Source organism: Neodiprion virginianus, chromosome 2 (genome assembly GCF_021901495.1).
Source record: "Neodiprion virginianus isolate iyNeoVirg1 chromosome 2, iyNeoVirg1.1, whole genome shotgun sequence".
Lineage (NCBI taxonomy): Eukaryota > Metazoa > Arthropoda > Insecta > Hymenoptera > Diprionidae > Neodiprion > Neodiprion virginianus.
The window spans coordinates 14,958,952-14,971,192 of NC_060878.1; the positions used below are offsets into that span (position 1 = coordinate 14,958,952).

Below are 12,241 nucleotides of genomic sequence, written 5' to 3' on the forward strand. Positions count from 1 at the left end.
ATAAGGCAGACATCTAGGTGCCAGCTAGCCAGCCACCCATAAAACCGGGTTTGTACCATTTTGTTCCAATCGAGTCGGTGCTCTTCTAGTCCGAAATTAACACGTTTCCTCACCAGGCTCAATGTTTCTACCTCTGTATCTCCGTGCGGACAAACGAAAGATTTTAATTAAACCCTGTGTGAGAATTTCGGAGCAAAGATACTTCGAACCCGGAATATCACCCACAATCGTATCCTGCACTGACGAAACTTTCTATACTAATTGCTGACGTTACATCAGCGCTTTGAAGCTACCCGAAGACATTTCCACGAGTTCATGAGTGATGTTCCGTGATTTGGTGAAATTGAGCCATGCTGTGTGCAATGAAATGCTTCATTTGTGTGGTGATAATACTGAGGAGATGCGAAGTTTAAGAACTGTGAAGGCAATTCATCATCGAAATCAACTGCAGGCGGACTATTTCTGGTGAAATATACTAAAGCAAAACCACGTCATGTGCTCTTACGTAAGCAAGTGACTGAGGTGGCCAGTTTATACTCTTGAAACACTCGAGTTACGTTCTTTAGTTAAGTTGACATAGGGTAGATTAGATTGACCAAGGTTGGGTTGTGTCAGGTTAGTTTAATAAGCTAGGCATTTTACTTGTAACGTACGGTCAATCTCGAGGGGATGTAATTAAAATTTCATTCCTTTTAAACACACGGTAGAGGGTGGATTGGGTGTAGTTATTTACTTTAACATGACAAAAAGCAGGTAAGAAGCGAGAGCTATTAGAAATGATGACTTATAGAATCTTTAGGTTTTACACGCCGGTGGAGGAGGGATCGATATTTTTTAATCACTTTACGACGGTAAAAAGATCCTGATCCTTGTCATCACGGTCTTCACAACATGCCGAGGAATTCGTGTATCAGAGTTCACTTCAGATTTACTTTTACACGATCCTGATGATCAGCCTTCCTGAACCAATTTTACCGAACGAAGCCATATTACCATCTCACTATACGTAATATAACGACAAAATTGAGCGAGCTAGTTTTCTCAGCTCCCGCGGATGCCCGAGATGAGTTCTCTTTCTCAAGTTTTTGCAGCCAGGTGCTGATACTCCTGCGACCGGTCTCTCCTCATTTACGCGGTGTCTTCATCAGTCGGGTTGATATTACCGGAGGGCCGCGTACTCGATTCGCCCTGCTTCTTTGTCCGCCAAGAAATTCGTGATTAACAAATCAAACATAAAATGCTTAGCCACTGACAAAAAGTTGAGCTGGCCGGGGAACTGCTCTGCAAATAGAGATGTCGAATTATCCACGGTTCAACATTTTTTTTCTTCTATGTTCCATCTACGATTCGATGCGCAGCTACGGGTCATCGATACCTTCCTACCTACCTGCCTGACTACCCGCTCGGATAAAACTAGTTTCATTGCACCTCAAAAGAGCGTCGTCCTGCCACCGGTTGATTCACTTCATACCCGTGCTTAGATATTTCTCAATTTCATACAATTCATTGCCAGTCAAAGTTGTCGCAAGTCTAGATCAATTCCGCGGTAAAATACGAACAAGAGAATCTCATATTCCGGTTTCAATTGGAATCTGCTATTTTTGGTCACCCAAATTCTGTTTAAAAACTCAATGATCAGTTTTAGCGATCGCTAGTTCTGCGCCTCCAGCAACATCTACGGACTGAACCGGATTGGATGGCATCAAAGGATCTACTGTATCCTCGATGACAATGTGTCGGCTGGTTTTTATCGATTCTGCTTTCCCCACACACCCAGAGCCCAACAATACGTCCAGGTAGAGCACGAGGCACGTTCTATCGAGCTGAAGATTTTACCGACGAATACTGCGGACTCATCTTACCTATTGTCAGTCGCATGGAACAACAACGTGTTAACTAAAGCGTGCATGAATTAACGCCACCGTAATGAGAAGAAACGGATTGCCTAAACTACTTCATTCCGTGTAACTGAATAGAATATTCGCTTGCTTTGAAACTAAAATTGTACTTCTTTGCCGATGTGATCTTGGGTTGTTGAAAATACTTGGTCTGATTTTGATAGTGAAGATGCCGTCGAGCCGCGGAAAAAATTAAGGGGGGTATGTAATTACGGTAAATCCTTAGGGACAGAGATGTTGTACGTTGATAGCGATCGAAAACTATGTTCGACGAAGCGGAGCGACAAAAAGCCTCTTTCTGGTCACCCGGTAATTTGACCATCCCGTCGCTGAAATAATATACCTTTCAATGCCATTACTCAATGTGGCGAGGATGGGACTCTACTCGTTGACGACGGCTTCAGAAAGCAAAGAGCCGGTTGGAAATTAGGAATTCCTTCTTCCACAGAAATTGGTGCAAAATTCTAATAAGACGCTTTCAGGGCTCACAGCTGCATAAAACACAAAAAATGAACTTTAGCCCATGAATAAAATGATCTTCTTGCGTTTTATAAAGGTATACAGTACGCGGTCGAGTGACCGCAGTAACAATTTCTAGGACCAATAACCTGTTCTTGCTTCCAGATGCCGACGACTTTTTGACAGGGCGGCACTTCTTGTCATCACCGCAGTCACCACCTACCAAGTTGTGATGATCATATACCGTGTTATGAAGAATCCGCAGAAATAGTTGTCACGGGAACAAAAACTCCGAACTCTTGATCTGATTAAGTATATGGGGTCAGTCAAGTGCAAAGGACAACATCCCCGAAAGAATCCGATTGTTTTATCATAAACTCAAATCTCCAAACTAATTAGCGGAAAGAAAGAAAAAAAGGAAGGTTGCACCAGATTCGGGATAGGTAAGGATTGTGATTCAGGGAAAAAATATCCGTTCAGAACATGAAAAGACCTTGTGAACTTGATGGAAATTGCAATAGATGTTAGGTCGGACTGATTAGGTCTTCATTTGTGAAGCGAAAAAAAGAGGCGGAAACACTGTTTGAAACTGTTAAAAACCGGCATGTAACATCCCGACTGGGGTCAGGGTCAAGAAACGTTGCAGGATCGAGATAGATTTGAGGAAGCAGTAAAGCACCCCAGAAAAGTAGTGCATTTGCGCGGGCGGGCATCGCGATATCGCCAGCACTCATCTCCGAGGGCCGCGTCCCGAAGGTCCATTAGCGAGGCTTGTAATTTGCCGGGCCGAATGTTAATGGACTCGACTCCTGGATTGGGCTTCGAGTCCCAAACGGCGGTAGCTTCTTGCGTCGTGTCAAGGTTTCTCCTTCTTTTCTCTTCTTCTCAGCCGCATAGCCAGAATTATGCTTGTCACGCTACTAGCCTCACAAAGAAGTCGACAAGGTTCGTTTCTGGTGAGGCTCAGTCACTAGAAGACGTCGATATGCGTTTTCTCATTTTCTCTCCAACCTACTATTAGCTCCATATCACTAACCACAGATTCTCTCTGATTCCAGAGCTTTTCTTTCCAAAGGTGTAAACTCGGACGAGAGATACCGAACCGCGGCAACGGTAATTCGATACGGAAGAGCGAGTGCGAGAGGAGAGGTATCGAGGTGGAGACGAGCGGGCATATCAGGCAGCTTCCCACGTGGATTGAGTAACTGCGGGCCGAGGGGTCGAAGAGAGGCTGCCCTTGGACCACGAGGACCACTCACTCTTGGGGAGGATGAAACCTCGTTGTTTGCAAAGATATCGAGTTACTCTCAAGGTCATCATCCCCTTCAATTACTTCCCAATTAAACCCTACACCATACCGCGTTATCCCAACAAATGCTCCATCTCCTCGTCAAGGATCAACGAACCAGGAGGATCAGAATCAAGACGTCGACTATTCCAAGAACGAAACCACCACGAACTACAATTTTTTATCCGCTTCCTCCTACTCTGTCAGATTGCATTTTCATAGTGCGTATTGGACTCATTAGTATATTTTTATACTTATCAGCTAACGCGCAGACTAGTTTCTTTGCCTGTTTTGCATGTGAAACTTATATTTCGTGATACGTAATCTGTTACCATGGTGAAGTGCGAAAAATAATCGACATTCTTTTATCGGTCAACCGCCATCGTCGGACGTACGGAGGGATGGACGAACGTAACCAAAGACCGAGCTGACTTTACCAGACGAACGATCTTCCGCTATGTGACCACGGACCTCGGCTACAGGGCCGACGGGGGACACGAAAAATCCTCATCACACCGGCGAAGCGGGTTGCGGCTTTGAAACGTGAGACTCTGGTGGTGAAGCTTTGCAGACCCGGGTACGCGTAACCTGGGTGGAAGACCAAGAACGTATTTTACTTACACGTGTGCGTCGGTTGCACGTTTTGGAATGGGCCTGGAGAAGAATGCGGACGAAAATCTGTTCGGAAAGAGAACCAAAGTGTTCGCCGAACTAGGAATCACCGATGCGTCTATCCGCGCTATTCGATTACATGAGGTCAAATTCTAGGGCCACGACGTAGAGGAAGTGGTGCCAGGGAAGCCCAACTTGCTCATACAATGACTTGATTTCCTGACCCTGTGGGACAGTTCCGGCCAATGCTCGGGCTCTTCCGTTTCGGTACTCGAAACCAGGGTGGCGATAATCGTGAGAAGCGTAATTGTCGATGAGTCAAAGTTTGATTTATTCCAGAAACTTTCTTCTCACAACTTGACCTGACCTAACAAAATTCTCGCAAGTAGTCGTAAAGTGGAGAGAGAATTAACCATTAATACGGTTTCTCTTGAAACAGGCTGCCGGAAATGTCATTATCACCGAAGGGTGCAAAAAGAGGTCTCATTTTTCTAAGACAAAGTAAAAAACGAACCGACAGATGGCGGTAAGCAAACACTTGCTGCCAGAAACTGTTACCGATATACAACTAACTCTCGCTCCTACATGTATTATCGAAAAGCATTTCTGTTCCGAATGGTCCTTACATCTGAAGCAAAAAAAAAAGAAGAAAGAAATGCATAAGTTTAGGTTTAGGTGCACAAGAAAATGTTCGTGCGCGAGGTCGGTTGAAGAAATTGTTATGAAGCTAGGATCTCGAAGACTATTTGGACGTTTAGTGTCACTAATCATGGCGTGTCGCGCAAGTCGAGTGGAAGGAAAAATAAACAATACGTCTAGATTGTGTTATAGCTTATAAATTACGGCACGCCACCCTTTGCGCGACAAGAAATAGCAAAATGATAATAAACTATTGGCCTGCGTGTGAACCCTTTACTCCTTGGCTCCTTTTCCTCCGGTGGTTAACTCTCCCACGCGTCGTACGCGTGACGTGGGAGTCAAAGGCCATAGCGATGGGCCTAAGAATGCGCTGACACTCTTATAAACGGAACGTAAAACCATATCGCGGTTCTTTACCATATCTCCATTGCTCCTCTTCAATTCTGCCCCGTTCCACCCGCTCCTTTCGCCCCTTTTCTTTTATATCGTTGATACAAGACACGCGCCCACAGCCAGCGAAGAACGAACGTTTGTTGACTCTGTAGCCCTAAGAAGCTTCACTAGACTTTTGATAGATCGCTTAAGAAGCTTTTTGTTGTGGGAACTCGTTGTGAAAAACTGGCAAAGGCTTGCGATCAAATCACTATGTCATGGGAAGGCACCGTTGTGATAATGCATTGAAGAGTAGCTCCGAGGCCCACATTCCATTTCAATGGCAGCCACGGACGACCTTGACGAGCCCAGAGGCCCTCAGGAGATCAGCAACAACGGCAGCAGCACGCAGCTGTCCGGTTCCTAATTATTACCGCTGTATCTCGAGGCTGCCTCCTGCCCAAGAAGACCGCCAAGTCTCAGACATGATTACGTCCCAAAACCTCGAGGCAGAACCGCTTATGCGACCGATATAAAGTTTGACCCTTTGCAGGATCAAACGAGTGTTTCCAGTTAGATGGGTGTCGAAAATTGAAAACGAAGCTGAAGAAAGACTGCAAGTGAACTGAAATTGCACGAGCCTTAAGATCGGAAGACGATCTGAGTTAATTACCCCATTCAAGCTCGTCGGCTGGCAATGATAAAACGATTTAAACCGTTGACCCGGTTGTGTCGACGCTCCGTTGGGAATCAAAGCTCAGACACCGACTTTGCTCTGACCTCACGAGTATCGTTTCAACGAGCTTAACTCCTGCTACCTCGCGAAGACGAAAGGGCAGACACATCGGAGAAACAATTGCTACAAGAGATTTCCATGCTGAAGTTGAATTGGTCGTACGATATGCAGCCAATGAACGGGATCAGCATTGGCCAATTGTGGCAAGTCGTCGTTTTGTACGAAATGGTACCACGAATATTCATCTCATGCATTCCTATTTAGCTTGAGGGCTTTAACGATCGTTTGAGTCTTTTTGCAACGAGGTACAGTCCCAAAGTGTAAATCCCGCCAGATGGCAATAATCGTGGGGAGTAAAGTGAGGGCAGAATAAGAAGAGGCCCAGCCGACTTCGAGGACCAGCAGCTTCCATTACCCGGGAGCGGTGATCAGGCGTCCTTTTCTCGGAAAGGAAGATGACACCGTTGTCCGCTAATCTTCTTCTGTCCCCTCGGAGTGAAGGGATATTGCTTTGTCTCTGCGGTTTGAAACCAGCATTCATCCCTCGTGTAAAGGTTCAGCCGTCTTTCCTCCTACCGACTTGGAGGTAATTACTGAATGTGGTTTTTGCCAGGATTCTCTGGCAATCTAGCCTGATGCCTTCCCCTTGCTTTCCGATATAGTATATAAGCGGGTAAGAAACAGTCGAGAGACCAAAGTCGAAATCTTTTTTACTCAGGAGAATCTGACTTCCCGGGATCGCAAACAAACCCGGATCCTACTATTTGCTAGGCCAAAGACCCGGACCAGGCAGCGACTGCTGCTTCAAACAAAACATTAAGTTACCTCAGCCACTCCTAGGATTCTTTATAACTTCGGGACCTTGAAGTATTATTATAATGTTAACGTCAAAAGTGGACTTGTTTATAGTCAACAAAGAGGGGCTCAAAATTTCCATCGACATTAAATATTGGAACACCAAAGGAGTGGCAGCATGAGCAATCTGAAAAACCGCAGCTTGGCTTTTGATAGAATTACGAACTCAAGAGTGTAGTCCAGAACTAGGAACTAGAATTAGAAGAAGAGGAAGGAAGATATTTTGAAAAAGCGTGAAATGTGAACGTTACCGTTTGATTACTCGGAAGAAGAAGTAACGTGCCTCAGTTCACGCCCAGATCTCAGAACTCTTCTGATCCTGCGAGTGTTGGTTTAATATCTTTGATTAAAACGATGACGTTAGCATTCTTGGCATCAGCATCTTCTTTTTCTTATCTCTGATCTACTTTTCTTCCATCTGAACTCACTCAATCTCTACTTGGCGAATATAATTCAAGCCGAATGAGTGCGAGTCCCGTTTACCGGAGGATAAGTGGTTCAATCCTCTGAATTCGGATTGGACATGGAAATTGACCAACAAAATGGTGAACGGAGAGTGTATCGTTTATTATAACGCTGAAAGCTGTATCGCCCCGAGTGATCCGAGAGCTTGGGCTCATTATTTGGCATTCGTTATGCTAGTACCGCCGCGCTGATGGTGCTGCTGCCGCAGCCGCACGGTCACGTGTTGTATGTGGACAGCCGATTAACGAAGATCATTAAATTTTGGATGGAATAACTACACAGTCATGCGGAGACCCTGCCTTGGATATTATTAGTTTCTTTAACGTATTTCAACCTCATTACCAAAATGAAATATTCGTTCCGAGGGTAATGATGTGATTTTCGATCGAGGCGTGCTCTTTGACATGATCTGCACTTCCTTGCAATTGTTACCTGAGGATTTCAAACCACGTAATGATCCACCATTATTTGGTAATTAGGACTCGAAGTATCACGGGGGCGTGTCCAACTGTCGCTATTGTTGTAGAGGCCCGAAGTATACGACAGGCTCTGACATTTATTTATTTATTTCGTACAAACCGCATAAGCAGGTAACCGTTTATTAAATTCAGATTAAACATTATTACAGCTTCTATGGGAAAGCCGGAATCTTGTGCAACGGAGTATTTGCGGTAAAAGTATAATTTACAAAGGAAAAATTAGACGCCCACAATTGCTCGTATCCAAATACAATTATCAAAGAAACCCCGGTGGAAGTTTTCATCGAGTATCTCCCGTCGACGCCGAGCGATGAAATGGTCCGATTTATGGGATGCCGAGTTTTCGTAATCCCCGGGAATTATTCAAAGAAGTCTAACACTTTCCACATCAAACGACGATCACTACTCGGGATAGGTTGTGGGCGTTTATGCTGCCCTAGACCCAAACGTATAATCTTCACACTAAATAGCGTTACACGTACAGAGAGCGTGGCTGATTGAAAGTGAGAGGTCAACAGCGTCGTTCTCAATCTCGGGCTAACATTTTCATTAAATCCTACAACCAGAAGCGAAGAAGAAAGAAAAGGACTATAGAGAAGTAGAATGAGAGACAGAAATATCAATCAGACACGGACGGTTAACCGTGTTTGAAATGAACCACAGATAATAGCCGTTCCCGAAAACTAAAACTGTGTCTTTTTCTGAGATTTGAGGGTCTTTTATAACCAATCCTTCGCAGAGAGAAAATTGAACCACGGACAAAAATTTTCTTTGAAACATCAAAAACTGGCACGCGATGGCGTAGTTTTATTTAATCCCGCCATTACCGACTTTTGAACTTACTCCAGAACTGCGACCGTTATTTAAAGCTAGTTGATGATGTGGAAAAAAAATGTGGCGTGTATTGAAGAATTCCAAGAGCATCGCAATGATCCAAACTGTCCAACAGTTGAATAACGAGTTTTTAATTAACATTCTGCGATGATTACTTAACCGAGATTACAATGTTTGGAAATCCTGTTCCACCTTTGCTGTACCGCTTGGTTGCCTTTAAAACAAAATAATTAGTGTAACTCCAACAGGAAATACCTTTGCACGAGATGATGAATGCGTCGACTTGATTCCAGTCTGCCAAGAATCAACAGAATTAATTCAGCCAATTGATTCCCTAAGTTTGCTGCAGCACAAAAACTTGGTCGATCTTTGCAGCGTGGAGAAATCAAAGTAACCGACACCGCTAAATCTTACGTACCTATACACGCCAGGGATTTCGTTGAATGTATATTCTTTGAGAAGACCGACAACCAATCTGCTGCAGGTTTACCGTTTTCCGCACACTCAGCCTTAACAAATCAGTTTGGGACTACAAGTACAACGGTAACTTAACTTTGTCATTTCAAACAGAATTATTTCAGGATCATATTCACGACAGGACATTCGTTTGTCTGCAAGGATCAATTCGTCATCAGTCGTTTCAGCTCTCAATATAGACAAAGATCTGCCGATGCTGTTGACTGAATAGTTAAACGCATAATTGATGCCTCATTTTCACAAAAAACGAAATTGCAACAGCGAGTGTATCTAAAAGTTATACGACAAACACTCACACAGCACACTCAGGCATACTCGGTTGACAACAAGTAGGTATCGTACTTTGGCGGTTTTTTGTCCCTCTTTCCCGGTATTCCTCCTGACTCAGTCTACATAAGGTTGTCCGCTAGACTGAAGCTCGTCATGGCTACTTTTTACCCAGACACGAATCACAGACTGTACAGTGTAGATACCTGTTTCCACAACGTCTTTCGATAGGCCAAGAAATAACATCGAGATGTTTAAATTTACGCCCCGTTCCTGAATAGAATTCGCCGCGTTTTACCAATATCGATTTCTAACATCATCGTGCTGTATCGATATTGCATGGATTTTATTTCCCGCATAACTCGTACAGAAAGATATAGAAAGACTAACCGATCGCACGAGCCGCGAGAACTCAAGTCTTTCCTCCATGCGAATATTCGTGAAAAGAAGCAGAAGTTGAGTTTGAACAAAAATATGAAAAAGAAGGTAGTACAGGCGCAGTTATAAAAATTCCTGCTTGACTCGGATTTGAATCACACACTACCACGTACCAGTTCATGTCTAACTCAGTTAAACCCGTGGATGAAATTACCGAAGGTGACATGCTTATCTCAGATGCGTACAGGTGATCCTTGCAAGACGCTTCAAACCGTATCAAAAAACTACGGACTGACATGCCAGTATCTATCGAAGCAGATCGATCCAGACGTCAACGGCTAGACAAAATCCAGGACCACACCGAAGTACCGTGATCTCGATTTTTCGTGAACACATGTTTGTCCTTCATTAATTAAAAAAAAAAAAAAACAAGTTCCTCATGTTGCACCCAATTACGAGGGATCGCAATTGAAGGAAAATACATCGAGTGCAGCGATTCCAGTTATAGATTTTTATCCCTCGGTGTAAGGTGACTGCGCAGTTCAAGCCATAAACGCATCCTAGCAACAGACTAGACTCGAAGACGATTCGAAGTGAGGGAGAGGGGAAAAAACTGCTAAGAAACACGGAGCACGCGTGAGAAAGTCTGGTGGGAGTGACATCTGTGCGTACCAGTATACACGAATACACGGTATATGAGTGGCGATACGTCGCGACGGAATGGAATGGAGTGTAGATGTTTATGCACTTGACTGCAGTTGTCATCTCTTAACGGTTCAAGAGTATAAACCATGCCTATATTTCCCATTTCCTCACGAATAAAACTAGAAACAAACGGCCCCGGAGTAAAATGCTCCAAATGAATTTGTAAGGGTCAGCAAATCTGCGTTGCGGATATAATTACTAAGCTGCTACAGACTTTGAGATTACATTTATGATACTGTCAAGAACTTCATACGTTTTTGAAAAACTCAACCGCAATGGAGTTTTCGACATTGATTTACATTTATTGAAGACTAACTGACATCCAATGACATGAATGTGAGAATGGAACTTTTACTGTTGAAGAAGATCGTTTGATTTTGACCGGAAATGGTCCAAACAGTTCCGAATAAAATGTGCGGAATTTTAGAATAACGAGAACTTGATTGATTCACGAAAGGACAAAAAGATAGATGAAACAGGTGTTCGTTTGCTTAGTCATTCTCTTATAACTGTTACCGAGTGACGGTAACGGCAATTATTTCCATCATCAAGATCGTCATGGATAGTTAAATACCAACCATTTTTCAATGTCACCAAAAATACACCAAAACTAGAATTCTCACCGAATAAGATTGAAAAAAAAGTTTTCAAACCAAGTTCGGAAAGTTTGTTCAGAGCATCAAAAAGACAACACCACTCTACATACCATGAAGCAGACTCTGTTGGTGTAAGTGGAGACCTAATTAATAGCCAGTCCGGTAGGAGAACTGTAAAAAAAATCCCCGTAAAGCGAAGTATGCTTGTTTAATTAATTACGCGGCTGAACTAGTCGGCGGCGGTTTTTACAGACTCTGGGTCGTCAGGAAGGCAACGACACCGCACGGCATGGCTGACTAGCTGGCCGACCAATTGTCGAGTCAATGTCGCCCCGTGAATTGTAAGAGTGCAGTTATCGACTTACACGTGTTCAAACAAACTAAAAGTTGGCAAGTATATGTGTAACGTAAAGACAACGCCAGCTTTCCTGATCGTTGGGATGCCGCTGAAATACGAAATTCTTTCGTCCCCGGACTCGAATTATTTTTTTACATTCTTTTTTTCTCGTAAAGATACCAAAAGGAGTTCTTGTTGCATTTTCATACTACGCTGTGTGATTTTTCTCCGGTCACGAAACGTGCAGACTAAATATAGATACTCAGGTGCTGCGGAAATATTGGTCATTACGCTAAGTAGCGTCTCTGCGCAGACAGATAGACGTCTCAAGACTCAACAGTCCGCTACACACGCGCTCAGCTTCACCTCAACTCCAATGAAACTCGAGAAAAGTCAACATGGTTCAAGAAACCACTTTTCAATCTCATCAGTCTTAACAACTTGAGTTCCGGTCGCAAACGGTATTTTAAAAAGTGAAGTGACTCGGGCTGGCACGATGAATAAGTTACTAGCACACTAACACAACAATATAATATCATATGACTTAAGAGTGAAGAAAGAAAACAGAAAGAAAAGAATATTGGCCAATATACAAAAATCGATTACTATAGAGAGTTCGCGAAGCCAGAAGGGCTGTAAGAGAAAGCAAAGAAAAAGGAAGGTGAACGAGCGAACGAGCAAAATGTTCAAATATGTAGCTGGTTGAAATGCAAGACACGTTCGTGCCGTAATACCGAAAACGTCGAATCTCGGTCTACACAAAACCGGAATATCCAAAAGGTTGGCTGGAGGCTGTGAGCCGAAGGTAGAGAAGCCGAAGTTTGAAGAGATGGAGCAGGCACGA

General features: G+C 43.7%; 1 protein-coding gene across 3 annotated transcripts in view; it reads right to left on the reverse strand.

Moving 5' to 3' along the window:
* The window catches only part of LOC124298941 (neurogenic locus Notch protein), a 155,984-nt gene that overhangs the window by 91,927 nt on the left and 51,816 nt on the right, over positions 1–12,241 (reverse strand). Inside the window, exon 2 of one of the 3 annotated variants that reach the window (XM_046751631.1) lies at positions 4,796–4,798. The exons of the other annotated variants lie outside the window; for them this stretch is intronic. The gene's annotated coding sequence lies outside the window, so the exon portion shown is untranslated. The remainder of the gene's footprint in view (positions 1–4,795; positions 4,799–12,241) is intronic. 3 annotated transcript variants of the gene reach the window in all.